The sequence below is a fragment of the Peromyscus eremicus genome, chromosome 4 (assembly GCF_949786415.1).
Source record: "Peromyscus eremicus chromosome 4, PerEre_H2_v1, whole genome shotgun sequence".
Taxonomy (NCBI): Eukaryota; Metazoa; Chordata; class Mammalia; order Rodentia; family Cricetidae; genus Peromyscus; species Peromyscus eremicus.
In genome coordinates, this window is record NC_081419.1 from 57,349,350 (window position 1) to 57,366,215 (window position 16,866).

A 16,866-nucleotide genomic window follows, 5' to 3' on the forward strand; every position below is an offset into this window, starting at 1 on the left:
GTTCAATTTGAAGTGATCCAACAGCTAAGAAACTTCTCAAAGATTATATCACATTCCCAAACTTTGCTTGTAACAGTTTCCAAGCTAAAGCTTTAGTTACAAACATGAAGTCATTGGTTGACTAGTGTCACTGCGATACTGACAGCCTCACAACATACAGTTTATATTCTCACATTATCAAACACTGATCACTAAAGCAATGCCTTTGCACATCATTTGTAGAAGGTATTTCAGGATAATTTTATGTGGAAAGACAAAAATTTCACATATACATAGTTTTTCTCCAGTGAATCATAATTTAATTTTTTAAATATTTATTTATTTATTTAGATGTATGTGCATGTGCATGCATGTATCTGTGCACATATATGTAGGTTGTGAACATCTGCAGAAGTGCTGTGAGGTCCACAGAAAGCATTGAGTATCCTACACTACTCTCTACCCATTCTTTTGATAAAGTTATCTCTCTCTGAGCCTGAGATTTACCTTTCCTTGGCTACACTAGAAGCCAGCCAGCCCCAGTGATCCTGTCTTCATATCCTCAAGAGTTGGGTTATAGGTATTGGCTGGAAACTTGGATTGTTACATGAGTACTGAGATCTGAACTCTGGTCCTCATAATTGTGTGACAAGCGCTGAACCCTCTATATCTCCCATACTTTGAATGCTTGTGTTTATGTGAAAGGGGTGCAACAACTGAGATTTTGAAAATCCTTTTAGTCTTTTGAATTTTTATTCCTCACAAGGCCTTGCAAAACGTTTTGGTTAATGAAAAAGCAATAGTTTCAAAATACTAGTTAAATATAGAAGTATAATTCAATTGCTGCAATTAAAGAGTCAATTCTTCCGTTTAAACCAAATTACAAAGTAGAACCAGCCCTCAAGTCATGAATTTTAATTTTTAAAAGCTGCATATATATTCCCTCCCTTTCTTTTAACATTTCTTTCAGAAAGAGCTCCTATTAAAAATGCAACTTTATATACATAAAATGTATATTTATAGAACCCCAATTAATAAAGCATTTCTATAAGGAAAGAGCACATGGTCATTAGGACAAGAGCCCCTAAAATTTTGACCTTGTCTCTGACCACAAACGAGAAGCACAATTATACCCAGAAGAATCCTCCAGGCCAATTCTTGCTAAGTGTGTTTATCCAGTCATCCGGCATGCCACACAGCTGGGAACTATTTAGAGGTCTGATAGACATTCCTGTCTAGGAACTTTGTCTTCCTGATTTTCTGCTTTGTATCATGTTAGAGACAGTTTAATATGAGTACATCAAGTGTTTTCAAAACTACTTTGGTTTTTAAACAATCCCAATGTCTTTGAGGCATGATTTTCTCAAAAGCAGCTTTCTTTGAGACCTTGACATAATGAATTTAGCATACTAGGCATATAGGATGATAAAAACAACCATAATTATTATTTTAGCCCAACATAGATACTGGCCCTGAGGATGGCAACAGGGCCCGGGGATGGGTGTTCTCTTGGGATTACATGTTATGGGAGAGATCTAAGGCAATAAAATAATAAAACCCACAAGCCCAAAGAATTGAAAGAGCATTCCAAAAGAAAATGCTATGTAAGTAAGGGATATCTGGTCATCTGCTTTCTTTAAAGGCCATTTTTGGGGGATCTATTTTCTAAGTATGAGAGAAAGGCATATAATTCTCTTCATGAAGTAACTAATCTTTATCACACCTCTTTTTTTCCAAATAGATATTTCAAGGTGTAAAGGGAAAAGATTGGGGACTGCAAAGAAAAACAAAGTAAAGAAATAGACATTGCCAAAGACAATGAACAAAACAGGCAGAAAGAGGGAATACAGAGCCATAGGTATGTTCAGAATAATAAGAGCCCGCAGAATCGCAAGACATTCTAAGGGCCCATGGCTGTTACAGAGTCTTAGAGAGCTAAAGTGGCCTGTGTGTTTTTGTCCATACCCCTTCCTCAACAGTAGAGTGACTGCCTGCTGAAGTGAAGATACATTGGTGGTGTTTAGGGATTTAGAACTGGGAGTCAGCTTCTGGTATATTTTACTTCTTTCTCTACCAAGAATTGCTGTCAGCTATGTTGTGTGTGTGTTCTAGCCATAAATCTGTGTGTTTCACAACAAAGACTCAACAAGGAATAGTATGCAATTTTAGGTACCCACAAAATTAGGTAGCTACTACATTTATGCTGTGGCAAAAATGTTCAGTGGGGAAGAACATCCCATTAATTGCTGGTGGGAAGGATTCAAGTGTCTTGTGATTGGAGTGAGGAGGTACAAGTTGCTTTCCTTTTCCCCAGGAATTCAGGCAGCATGGGAACTGACTATAAAGATGTCCTTGTTCTGTTGAGAAGGGAGTGCTTGCAAAGTCCCCCAGCAAGAAAGGAAATTAATAGGGCTGTGATGATTATCTCCTTACTTATTTGAAAGGAATTCTAGGGAAAATTAAAAAGCACTGTGGTATGGTCTATAGTTAAATTCTTGGACATGTAATTTTAACATTGATCTGGGGCAGCCAGTACAGGGGTAATTCTGAAAGCTCTGGCAAAGTGGAGGCTTCATTCTCTGTATTCACATGTAAAAACCTAATAAGAAATTCCCATTGATGATTAAGGAATAGAGAATAAAAATAGAAAGTGAGTGAGACTTTGCCAGTGAATGTACACAATGAAGTGAGTTCTGCTCACCCATTTACTGTGCTCATCTCAGGTGCTCCTTCCTTCATGAGAGGTAGGAGGCACCAATGAAATATGTCAAAAAATCTTCTGAGTGTGGGCAAGAAGCACCGCGTGTTACCATGGAATTACTTGATCAACGTGCTTCTGCTCACATGGAAGAAAGTTAACAAAGAAAACAGGTTTTTAGAAAAAGCTAACTTGGGATTTTAGGAGACTAAAAAATTCCCACAAAGCTAAGAAAACAACAGGGTGAAGAGATACAGATTTGGGGAATATTTAAAGAATACACATCTAGAAAGGTGTTAATATTACAAAATATATGAGGCAGTTATATAACACAATAGCAAAAATGCAGACATAATTCAAAATGGGCAAATGACCTAATAGACAAGAAGACGTACAAAAACCCAATAGATTAGATGCAAAAGTGCCCAACGTCAGCAGTCCTGGAGGAAATACAAATGCAAACTGCGATGAGCTACCACCTTACTCCAGTTAGAACCACCTTTGATAAGAAGATGAAAGGTATTCATCCAGTGAGAGTGGGATATAGGAAAAGGAAAACCCAGAGATGATAGGGAGAATGTAAACTACTATAGCCATTTTGGAAAAACAAAAAAACAAAAAAACATAGAAGGTCCTCAAGACTTAAATGTAGAAATTAGTGCATGACTGGGCAGTTCTACTCCTGGGCAGATATGGAACATGGTATTAGCTCATTAAAAAGATAACTATGCTTCCATTGAATTGCAACACATTCTTCAGATCTAAGACTTACAGAACTGATGAGATGGCTCAGTAGACAAAGGATCTGCTCACCAAGCCCAATGACCTGAATGTGACACTGGGGACCTACTTATATGGTAGGAGAGAGCCAACTCCTTCAAGTTGTCCTCTGACTTCCACATGTAAGTATATACATGCAAACACATGTGTATATACACATGCAATAAAGATGTAATTAGATTTTCCAATCTAAGACTTCTATGGCTCCATAGTATTCCATTATACTACCATACTGTGCTTTATTGATTTGTCTGTTATTGGGAATTCAAATGAATTCCAAGTCTTAGGTTAAATGCAAGATAAAGAGGAAGAACAAGCCTCTTGGATGTGTAGTCTTTTAACTACAGATTTCGTGTCTAGGACTGAGCTGTTCATAGACTGCCCTGGATCTCCTCTGGCAAGAGTCTTTCCATCCATCAGAAGTCTTCCACCCTTCCACCACCAGAAGGAATTAGTGACATTGACAGTACCAGACAGGAGGCACTCCAGCAAGAAGCAGAGGCAAGTGGTGCTCAATTATGTCTCTTTCAAGTGCCATGTAAGACAGGCACTTAAATTCTCTATCCACATTTCCAGCCCTAGCCATGGTGCTATCTATTAATTATTGACTTCTGTACAGTAAAATAGTTTACTTTAGCAGCTTAACACATGAATAAAAATATATTATTCTATCCCACCTCTATGATGGTATAGAACGTAATGGTATAGAATTTCCCAAGTGCTTCATGTAATATAATGAGTGCTTATGACTCATGGTACCTTGTGTGGTTGCACTTAAGTGGTTACCAGCTCCCTCACCTGGATGAATGCAAGAGGCCTGGGGAGAAGGGGGTTGATACTAGTTGACAGAAGACTTAGTTCCTCATGACATTGCCCTCTCTGCTGGACAAAGTTTCATGGTACAGTCATTAGCTTCCCCAGAACAAATGGTCAAGACAGCAAGAAGGAAGTCTCTTGACATAGTCTTGGGGGTTTCACTCTTTCAACTGTACCACATTGATGGGCTACATGTTGATCAAATTCAGCACCCTACAGAGGCATGCACACCAGCAGTGAGGACCAGTGGAGCCATGGCTGCCTTTTCAACCTAACACTTACATTATTATTTAATGTTTCACTTAATCTGTATTTTTTTTTGAGATCTTGAGTAATATCCAAGAATTCATGGGCTTTACCTGATCTATAAGCTATTACAATATGCTAATTTCTAAATAAAAACAGTACTGTTCAAGCACAAAATGTCTTATCTCCCAAGAGCCACTTAAACCTTACCACTGTTCCCTGTGCCACCAGTTGTGAAGCACCACTGGTCACAAGCTTTAGTCTTGCTTGAAAGAGATCTTGCTGAGGCAATGTAAGTGAAGAAACTCTTACTGGTACTAAAGTCCCTGTAAGTTCACTGCAACAGTACTGGGCAGTAGTGGGAAGATGAGAGCATTACAGCAAAGCCCATTGGCTGCTGGGCTTTCTCCTGACACTTGCCAGCCAGTTATCATTTGCATTTACTTAAAACAGGAACAAAGACTTGAACCATAAGGCTAAAGCAGATTTTTCCCAGGACATAAAACTAAACTCACCTTATTACGTATTGTTACTCTACTGTCCACTCTCATAATGGAAGGCCATAAAGCACATTTAACTGTTCCCTGGAATGTCACCAGCGTTAAGTGCTTTTCACTTTCCTGTTCATTTGGTTGTGCTGACTATAATAGTTACGTCTTAGAGCTTTTGCAGCTGGGACATCTAGAAATGCCTTTTGGTGTCGGAATTCATGGAAAATACTCAGTTTGGATAACCTTGGTGTTTAAGTACAGTTGGGGAAATCGTGTCATGACCATTGGGTTTTATTAGCAGTCAGCCCTTTTGCATCATAAAATGCAGTGTTCTGAAACCAACTGCTTATTCTGTCCTAGGCTGATGACTTTATCTATGCTTTTGGCACTCCATTCTTGAGCCCTCATTACAATTTCCTGAGGATGCTGTATTTACCTGAGTCCTTCATGGCCAAAGGTGACAAGACAGTGATGATGAGGACCTGTGCTGATCATAGACTGTCACCCATGATTCACCCTGAAGCCTGTGGCTATTTACAGGGTCAGGAATCTGTGATTTCATCATATACCAGTCAGATTTACTTAGTGTTTATTTACTTCATTTGAGAAGACAATAAAAAAAATCTTGATTTTATTCTAAATTCATATTAGAGTTAATAAACTATTCAATAAAGTTATATGGTTAAATAGATTTTCTTTGTCATTATGTTTTCAAAAACTGAGGGATAGTATAGAGACTCTCAAACAGAACATGTATTTGCCATGCCAATGCCTCCATGGTAAATCTATTTCCTTTTATTGCAAAACTTAGCTTTCATTAATAAATATTTTGTCAACTTAAAACTGAGTAGGTATAGCCTCTTGGTCATGAAAACTGTGGGGAGAAATGTTAGCTTGGTCTCATTATGTAACTCAGGCATATGAAAGTGATTATGCAATTTTAATCTTCCTCTTTTTTTTTATATAGCCAGATTAGAAGCTCAGTGTATCTTCAGGACCAAGAACTCATTGAAGCTGGCTTTTAAAAAAAGAAATTATTTTGTAAGGCTATAAAAGACCATGAAGTAGGCATTCAAGGGACTGGAGTTAAAAGTGGATCTGAAAGTCAAGGTTGGGAGGTTTTAGTTATTTGATTTTTTTGTTTGTTTTTAATTTCTTAAACATCATGTGTTTTCTGTCATTATTGTTCCTTCGCTCTCTTTCCTCTTTTCTCAAAAGGCCTTGTCTGCTTGGCCTTGGCCCCTCCCCCATCCTTACATGGCATGACCATGTCAGTGGTAACCATCAGCTAAAGAGTATGCCCATTCAAATTAGACAAAGAAAAATAGAGTTATTTATACCTCTCAATGTGTATTCTAAGAGGAATGGCTTCTTGTTTTCTGGATAGGATTGAAAATATCTAAATGGGAGACTATGTAAATGTGGTGGTTTGAATAAGAATGGCCCCCATAGGCTCATATACTTGAATGCTTGGTCATCAGGGAGTGGCACTATGTAAAAAGGATTAGGAGGCATGGCCTTATTGAAGGAATTGTGTTGCTAGGAATGGGCTTTGAGGTTCCCAAAGCCCATACCAAGCCCAGAGTCTCTCTCTGTAAGCCTTTGGATCAGGAGGTAGCTCTCAGCTACTTGCCTGGCACTGTGCCTGCCTGCCACCATGCTCCCCACCATGAAGAGAATGGACTATACCTCTAACACTCTAAGCAAGCCCCAAATTAAATGTTTTCTTTTATATGCATTGCCTTGGTCATGATGTCTCATCACAGCAACAGAACACTGAATAATAAGACAATCAGGAATGAAAATTTTGAATTTTTCTGAGGGGAAGAAAAGTTAAAAGATGAATTGTTTCAGCCAGCAAGAGACTTGTGTCACTGGTAAGGACACAGCTGTTTAATGAGTCATTTCATTAAGTTTTAGTATACACTAATTGTCTTTTGGGCCTCCTATCAAATCTGTAATATAGCTTTTGGATGACCTCTGCTTAGTCAAGATTGCCTTCTGTGGACTATGGCTGTGTTAAATCAAGGTGAACATAGGCTGAAGAGCAAGAGGCTCCACTCAGCAGGGGAGTCAGACCCAGGGAATCTCTCCTTCATTCTCTGAGAAAATGCTTTCATAAATTTACCGTATATCTAATTTTCAGGCTTTATTTCTAAGTAGCCCCCCCCCCCAGCTCCAAATCTTGCTAGGATAGACTGGTTTCTGTATTTCCTCTTTTATCATCCTTCAGTAACTACGCCATTACTCTGCCTCCTCTTCAGAACTTCATTCCTGCAGTTCTGAGAGCTACCTTAAACCGAAATCCAACTTGAAATCTCCCCAGACTAAACTCTCCCCAAGTCTCCTGCCTTTCATGTTGGAACCATGATAATGCTGTTACACTGTACTTTGTACTAGTTAGGTATTTACAGGTAAATAGTGTCTTATGTACTGTCCAGATTCCCCTAAGATGCCAAGCTCTGCACAACACATGTAAGCATTTGAAATTGTTTCTTGAATTAAACATACAAGTTAGTAAGTCAGCTTACTTTCCAGAATTTTCATGGTAATAGTTCGAAGTGGTAGGCAAACACATCCATACTTGAAGGGCTGCAATTTTTGTCGTGAAGATATTTTGACTTCTTGTTGGTCAGGTGATGATCTTTGAGCCCTTTACACTATCATCTGTTCTAAAGCTAGTGTGAGAACATGAATGTGGAAACACTTTGGGAAGTGAAAACACGTGACCAATAAATGTGGCTATTTATTGCTAGAGCCACAGTATAGAATTAACCCAGTGTCTTTCTGTACTGTATGGAATCATGGTAGTTTAGGTTGATCTGATCTTTCCAAGTCAATTCCTTAACTGTGGAAGTAAACACTTGAAAACTGTTATAGCAGTTGCAAGGGTGAATATCAAATTTTAAAAATGTGGCTCATGCCTATTTCTCTTTGTCATAGTAATTTCATTTGCCAGTAATATGTTTCCATTGTACTAGATAGCAAAACTTCCACAATAGATTGCAAATAAAAACATATAAAGCAAAATGAAGTTGATCATTTAATGTAGATAGATTATTCCAAATAATTCTCTCCAGATGGGAGATACCCCTATTCTGTACATGGAGTGCATGGCAGGCAAAGAGGCATGGCAAAATACCAGTACTCTCAAAGTTGATGTGAAAGAATAGTAGACTGGTTGGTGATGAGAATAACACATCTGAAATGTGGCAGTTCTAGTATAAGCATGCATTTAGACATCCCCCATGTGTGTATTTACGTATGTTCATGCTCATATGTGTGCTGGTGACATGGATGCCCACAGGACAATGTCAAATGTCAATACCAATGTCATTCCTCATACTCCGTCTATCTGTCTATCTATCTATCTATCTATCTATCTATCTATCTATCTATCTATCTATCTACCTACCTACCTATCTATTGAGACCGAGTCTCTTACCGGGCTTTGAGCTCTCCATGCAGGCTCTGCTGGATGGCCAGTGAGCCCCAGGGATCCAACTGTCTATTTCCTCAGAGCTGGAATAACAAGCATGCACCACCACACTGCCTTTTTAAAATCTGGGTCCTGAATGTGAGAGCCAGGTCTTACATTTACAAGGTAAGCACTTTACTGACTGAGTGATCTCTTCTGCCCTGGCCAATCTTCCTGAAACCCTTGTTACATCTTTAGAAATATTCTATACAGATTCCTCTTTTCAGTAAATGAATTTAGATTTTGTAACTTCTGGAGAAACCAGCAGTCTCTCCTATAAGTGAGTTGGGGGTTTGGTTTGCTTAAAGAAAACATCTGTGCATCTGTTTATTATTTGTGACATTTGCCCAGTAATCTTTAAATTTGACTATCTTCCTCTCTAAAACACAATGAAACTCTCGCAACTGTGTGCTGTTTTGACAATTTAGTCACGGCTTTTATAGAATACTTTCTAAGTGGGAGCCAGAATGATATTTAGGGTAGCCATTATAAAGTCTTCTTGTCAGAGCACCACATTTTCCTAAGTCACCGAGATAAGACTTTTCACATAGCTTTAGGGGAAGTTTAAAAACAAAGACACATATCCACATGGGCTCTAAAGTTTTACATTCAGGAAGCTTTTTGTAAATTTGGGGTTGAGGAATCATTAATTCAGAGTCGCTGAATCATTAAGCATAGAGTTGGCTCCAAGAATACAGGAACTTCAGAGAGAATCGGGCAGTTTCTTGCTTGGGGGTGGGGGTTGTTGTTTTGATTGTGACTTTTCTTTGCCTTGCTTTACTTGTGCATCCTTACTGGTCCTCTCCTGGAGTCTGTGAAGTCTAACTTTGCTTAAGATTCCAATCCCAAGCTATCCTTTGTCCTTGCCATGTTTTCTTCATTGTGACTCTAGCCAGGGCTGCTCTGTTGGCATCACTAAACTCTTGAGCTAAGGACATTTCTGAGGTTCCCCAGGGCATCAGATGGTCCTCTCATAGCCTTGCCCGTCCCAATCCTCTGCCTCCAATCTTGAGAAATTTCTCCATTTTGATCTTGGCTTTTCTTTGGTCTCCCACCTGTTTAAAGGTCCCCTGACTTCCTCCCTGTCTTTGTTGAGAATTTTGCCTACCTGAACACGTATAGCTGGCTCCCTCCCCACTATCACTGACTAAACTCTTCTCTCTCAGCTCATCTCCACTCAGAAACCTAGCTGTGACTCCAAGTGCCTCCAGAGACCTAGAAATAGGATCAGCTTTCTGGACCATAAAATAAAGAGCAAGGCGGAGGTGATTTTTTGTGGTGGCCAACCTTCTGCTGGCTTCTTCCCATAGACTCCTCTTGCTCTCTCTTAAGCTATGCATCCTCACTTATACGCAGAGGCTCAAAAGCTGATCTTTCAGAGGTATATAGAAGAACAGTGGTTAGTTATCAGAGTGTAAAAAAGTATCGAGGAAGGGTAGAGAGAGGATAGTTAATGGATTCTGGTGAGCAGCTGACTTGGAGGAATGGCATCTTGTGTCCAGCAGCACAGTATGGAAACTATGGCTGGCAACAATTAGTTGCATAGTTTGAAATAGCTGCTAGAGAAGGACTTTCATGCTCCCAACATCAAAAATAAATAAATACTTGGGGTCATGGACATGTCTATCATCTTGATCATTACTTATTGTAGGTATGTATTGAAATTTTATCCTGCTATAGACACTATCTGTCAATTTTGAATGCATTATAATGTATTAGTTCAGTTCTGTTGAATGAATTAATTCCATCACCTATATGTAACAACTTAAAGCAAGTTAAACAGTGCTGGTAACTCATGCCTCAGCAGAAGCAGGAAGAGATGGTGACCCAGAAGTGTCTGTGTCAACATACTTCTATCATCTTTGCTTAGCTACTCTCAAGTCTTCAAAAAGCTTCCAATTCAGAAGCAAAACAGCCCTTCCTCAGTGCAGCCCATGCTGAGTCCACTGTCTGCATCCTGCCCTGACCGGCACTCCCCTATTGGCATAGCTGTGAGCACTGCACTCACACCAGCACTGGAATGGGTGTGAGCACTGCACTCTCACCAGCACTGGTATGGGTGTGAGCACTGCTCTCACCAGCACTGGCATGGCTGTGAGCACTGCACTCTCACCAGCACTGGCATGGCTGTGAGCACTGCCCTCTCACCAGCACTGGCATGGGTGTGAGCACTGTACTTCACCAGCACTGGCATGGCTGTGAGCACTGCCCTCTCACCAGCACTGGTATGGGTGTGAGCACTGCTCTCACCAGCACTGGCATGGCTGTGAGCACTGCACTCTCACCAGCACTGGCATGGGTGTGAGCACTGCACTCTCACCAGCACTGGCATGGCTGTGAGCACTGCACTCTCACCAGCACTGGCATGGCTGTGAGCACTGCACTCTCACCAGCACTGGCATGGGTGTGAGCACTGTACTCTCACCAGCACTGGCATGGCTGTGAGCACTGCACTCTCACCAGCACTGGCATGGCTGTGAGCACTGCTCTCACCACCAGCAGCAGGTGCTGCTCAGCCAGGATTTTTCACTTGAGTCTGTTTAAACCTGAGCGCACAGACATGACAGACATTACTAGACATATTTTCTCACCATTGCGTTCCAAATTCCCACCTTGTTCTTATGCTTAGAGTTCTGTTGTTTGGTCTGTGCCTCGGGTTTTAGGATGAATACCAGAAGCTCCCATTGGTGATAACGCCTTCCCCACATTAACCGTTTCAGTCCAATTCATTCCTTGAGAAAATAAAATAAAATCAACTTCCCCACAGCCTGGCTTCTCCCTCAGCAGATGTTGCCATGACAAATTTCATCTTTTTGATGGAAGTGGTCGGCGCAGTTCAACATATTGTTTCTCTTTTCCTCCCAAGTTTCATCTGGAGTTCAAACTGCTTCTTATTTCCTCCCAACTCTCAGAAGAATTGGATTTGTTCTTTTCTTTCCTCTTCCTGCCCACCTGCCCTGTTGTGTATTTATTCAGTATCCTCACTGCTGCCTTAGTTTCTGGCCAGCTGTGTGTTGAAGGGTTAGACATCCTTGCATCTACTCACTGGTCTATTGTCTCATCTTTCAGCCTGTGACTCCTATCCTGCTTGCTCTCACTAGCCACCTACCATTTCTTTGTTCTACAGTACCTGCTACTTGATAATTCCCTTGGGATCCAGGGTGAACACTGTCCTATTTAATGCTTTAGTTTCTTATGACACTATTACGTGTGGGCCTCTCTTCTGACTGAAACCCGTCTCTGAGATGCAGGTCCTCTACACTTGTGAACATTACATTGTCAAAGAAAACTGTGCTTGGATTCTAGTTCTAAGAGATGTACTCTGAGGCCGGGCGGTGGTGGCGCACGCCTTTAATCCCAGCACTCGGGAGGCAGAGCCAGGCGGATCTCTGTGAGTTCGAGGCCAGCCTGGACTACCAAGTGAGTTCCAGGAAAGGCGCAAAGCTACACAGAGAAACCCTGTCTTGAAAAACCAAAAAAAAAAAAAAAAAAAAGAGATGTACTCTGAGAAGTCAAGATCCCAAGGGTCCTTAATAGCTGGATTTATTTTGTTACATATCCAATATGGCCCACATTTTATGTAGTCTCTATGTGTGCATTCACTGAATTCTCATAAAGCTAGGGGGTATGGGACATCATCAGCTACATTCAAGCTAAGACACCAGCACAGAGGAGTTTGTGACTTACTTGTAACCCAAGTAACCCCATTGACAATCAGCTTTAGCCAAGGACATTTGCCTTCAGACCCTATGCTCCGTATCATCAGTGTCCACAGCATGTTTAATATTTATGTTCCTGTGTTCCTTCTCTTCTCTCAGTTCCTTTAAGTATTTCTAGAGCCCCAAACCCTTTGTTTGGCCACAATCTAAATAAACAGAGAAAGAAGATTCCTTCTTGAACTCATGAAATCTTATGACTTCCTCTTTATTCACCAAACTTCTATTTCTTTGGCAAATCAAACTCAGTTCCTTCCTTTTGATGACATGCCTTCAGAGCCTTTCTTATGACTCATTTTACCAAATATAGATGAACACTTGTAGTCCCACTGCAGACATTTCCTGTGTAAAGAAGAGCAGCTTGCTGAGAGCATGAGCCCTCCTCGGATACTCACGGCCCTCATCTGAGCTCCCTGTACTGCAGATCCTTATTTCCCTCTCTAAGTCCTGTGATGACCATTACACAGTTGAAGTCATTTTACAGCACAAAGGACTGTTTGTAGTCCTTTGCTTCCTAAGAAAGGGTCACATACTTCTTTGCTACTTTTCCTTTCTTCTTCCAATGGCTAACATGGACCCTGCTAATATTTGAGTCCTTGGTCTGGATTCTTCTGTTTCTTTCCTTCCATCTTCCAATCTATAAGTTTTAAGACATATTTTCCTGGTTTTCAGAGGCAACCAAGGCTTATGCTTGCTTTATTCTTTTACATCATCCCACTTACTTATCCACACCCTTCCTTATTCACTTACACTGGCCTTCTTTCTGTTCTGTGTTACTTTACCTTTTCTACCTCAAGACCTTGGCAGCTTTTTGTCTTTGGGGGGATGGTCTTATCTCTGATTTTCACAGAACCTTTCAGAAGACACACTTCAAAGGCTCCGTTTAGTGATTCTGTCACTGCACCTCATTTTAACCTTCTGTGCCATTGTAAGAAAGATCTTAAATTCACAATCACTACTCAACTTTCAAATGAGTTCACCAAACAGTAGGCAGAAGAGGTTTCCCCAATTCAGAATGAGATGTCAGACCACCTTCATGACATGTAAAAGGGGTAGTAGGCCAACTGGTTTTCCAACCCTTAGCTGAACATTGAACTGCACTCTAGACAGTAAACTGGCAGAGCCATAACTAACACTGGAAATTTGAAATTACTGTTTCAGAGAGAACTGATTCTCTGAAATCAGTATGTTCTGGCATGTTCTGAATATCTCCTCACAGACAAACATGCTCACGAAGAAGGGATGAATGTAGGAGTCATCATCCACTGGTTTGCCTGCTGGAGATAATTGAAGTAAAACTCTATGACCTTGACTTACATCCATGGGAGTCATAAAACATAGGCTGGTGATTACAAATATCTAAAGGCAAGAGATGAGTTGCTCTGACTGAGCAGGAGAAAGAGGGCACTGGTTGGCGATGATTTCCTTGATTAGAACTAAGGACACACAAGTACTCCTATCTATCTATCTATCTATCTATCTATCTATCTATCTATCTATCATCTATCTAGTTTTCTATCTATCTATCTAGTGGTCGCAGGAGAGAGTGCCAACTGAACAGTCTTTAAAATCATGTCAATAAGAGCCACTGTGGACAAGGGTGAACTTGAGAAGACCTGGGTTTCTGGATTCCCAGCAGCTGGAAGAGGAAGTATATGTGCTCACACAGAAGAATATTCACAAAGCAGCAGAAATCATGCATCACTGACTTCAATTTACTCTGTTTGCTCATGTCCTTACTTTCATATGGCCTGTCACTTGTGATTAGAAAATAAATTTGACAAGCGAGATTAAGGACCTTAGAATATCATTAGTATATTTCTGAATGAATAATTAATAGCTATTGATTGGTTGATTGAAATAGATAAAGGCCAGGAAGTCATAAACTGCCCCTCAACTCATGAGGATCCACTTCCACCAAGGTTTGCAACTAAAGCTCTACCACCATGCCTATCTCTAGGCCAAATATTTCTAATTTCAACTGCTTTCTTCTTATTTTTTAACTAGTTAATAACAATAATTACTGGATATAGTCAAAATCATAAATATCAAATACGTAAGTTTAGACAGCATGATACTGGAAAGTAAGAGTTTATAACATCATAAGATTATAGATTATCCAAACGTGATATTTTAGAGGAAAAGTAAAATGTTAAATCTTAACAAAAATAATTTCACTTGTAATGAACTTAATGTAAGCATTTACTGGGTACACATGCACAGAATTGGCTTCAACTTGTATTCATGTGTGTAAACATATATTATATATAACAAATAAAGTAGTATATAAGTATATATTTATATATTTCAACTTATATTGCATGAATTATATACTACTTTTTCAAAATGAAGCTAGACTGTTTATAGAATGCTGATAATTTAAACAATAGTTTAGACTTCAGATTTCAAAAGGAAAATATGGGAAAAAATTATAAGACTGAGAGAAAGTAACTAACAATTATTATGTTAGGTTATTCCCTAACAATAATTACTTTAAGTATAAATAAATGCCCTGATCAAAAGATATACTGTAGTTGAATATATTACAAAAAAGGGAAAGCAAAATACAATTGTATGTTGTGTATAAAAGAATCATTTTATACTTAAAACACATACAGGCTGAAGTTAAAGGTATATAAAGAGACAGATTATACCAATGTTAGCCAAGAGAACAGAAGTGGTTATACATGTATCAAACAAGATAGGCTTTGTGTCAGAAATTGTCACTCTCAAGAGACAAAGAGAAACATTATATTGTGAGAAAAAGGTTAATTCACAAAAAAACCCACAATTTTAACTATTTAGGCACCAAATGAAAGACCACCTAAATATATAAACGAAGCACTGACAGAACATAAGAGATGTAAATAATAATGTAATGGGAGATTTCAAGACCCCACTTTGAAGTATAGAGCATCTGAGTAGAAAAACCAACAGGGAAATAATGGACTAGCCTAACAATATAAACCAAATGTCCTAGGAGACATCCATAGGGCATTCTATCAAAAGTAGCAAAATCCACATTCTTGACTATACATGGAACATTCCTCTTCAGGGGAAATCAAGTTTAAGAAGACTGAAATCATATTGAATATCTGTTCAACTGACAATAGAATAAAACTAGACACAGCAAAAGCAAAACAAAATCACAAATACATTGAAGTTAGACAAGATAACTAGTGAGTCAAGGTGATGAGCAAAAGAGAAATTAGATAAACACAGAAACAAGACACACAACAGGGACAGGGTGCAGGAGGAGCAGGACCAAAAGAGAAGCTAATGTAAGGGTAAAGATCTGAATTAAAAAAGGAGGCCGGGCTGTGGTGGTGCAAGACTTTAATCCCAGCACTTGGGAGACAGGCAGGCAGACACTAATGAGTTCAACGCCAGCTTGGTCTATAAAGCGAGTTCTAGAATGGCTAGGACTGTTACACAGAGAAACCCTATCTTGGAAAAAAAAAAGGAAAAAAAAGGAAGAAAACTCTGATTTGATCATTACACAGTGCTTTGAATTACTGCAAGGTGTCTTATAAGTATTTTAATGATTAAAGAAAGAAAATGTCAAACTTGCTTCCTCCAAGAAGAAGAATGAGTTAAGCTCAAAATTAGCAAAAGAGCTGGGCAGTAGTGGCGCATGCCTTTAATCCCAGCACTCAGGAGGCAGAGCCAGGAGGATGTCTGTGAGTTCGAGGCCAGCCTGGTCTACAAAGCAAGATCCAGGACAGGCACCAAAACTGCACAGAGAAACCCTGTTTCAAAAAACAAAACAAAACAAAACAAAACAAAACAAAGTAAATCCACATATTACAACAGAAATGAAATGTAAAATAACGTAAGAGTTGCGTTTTGAAAAGATTAAAGTAATCATAAATAATATTAATCTTGAAAAGATTGATAATATCTAGTAAGATTAGAACAAAAAGAGAGAAATAAAAGCCATCACAATCAACACCACAGAAATAAAAAAGGCTATTCAGAGTCTTTTAGAAGCAATTAGACTCCTAATATAAATATTCTTCCTACAAATACAGAGTCATGAAGGAGGAGGAAATATAAACAGAGCTAAGCTAGAAAGAAAATTGAATCAGGAATTATTACTCAGCTGTTCAAAAACAATGACATCATGAAATTTGCAGGCAAATGGATGCAACTAGAAAAAATCATCCTGAGTGAGGCAACCCAGACCAAGAAAGACAAAAATGTTATATTCCTCTGTAAGTGGATATTAGCTGTTAAGTAAATGATAATCAAGCTGCAATCCACAGACTCAGAAAGGCTAGGTAAAAAGGACTGTGGCGGGGAGAATGCATGAATCTCCCTGGGAAGAGGAAATAGAATAGATTTTTCAGGTGGACTTGGGGCAGGTGGGATCAGGTGGATGAAGGAGAGAGAGAGAGAGAGAGAGAGCAGAGAGAATTGGGAGAGACAGCTGGAATTGGGTGGCGTTTGGAAGGCAGTCTGGAAACCTAGTGCTGTAGAAACGCCCTGGAATCTATGAGGGTGACCCTAGTGAGGTCTCCTAGTAATGGAGGATATGGAGTTTGAACTGGCCATCTTTTGTAGCCAGGCAAGACTTCCAGTGGTGGGACTGGGTTTCATTCAGTTTAATTGTTGGCTGAGGGGGGTCCCGTGGAGATCCCTAAACAACCCAGGATGATGCAA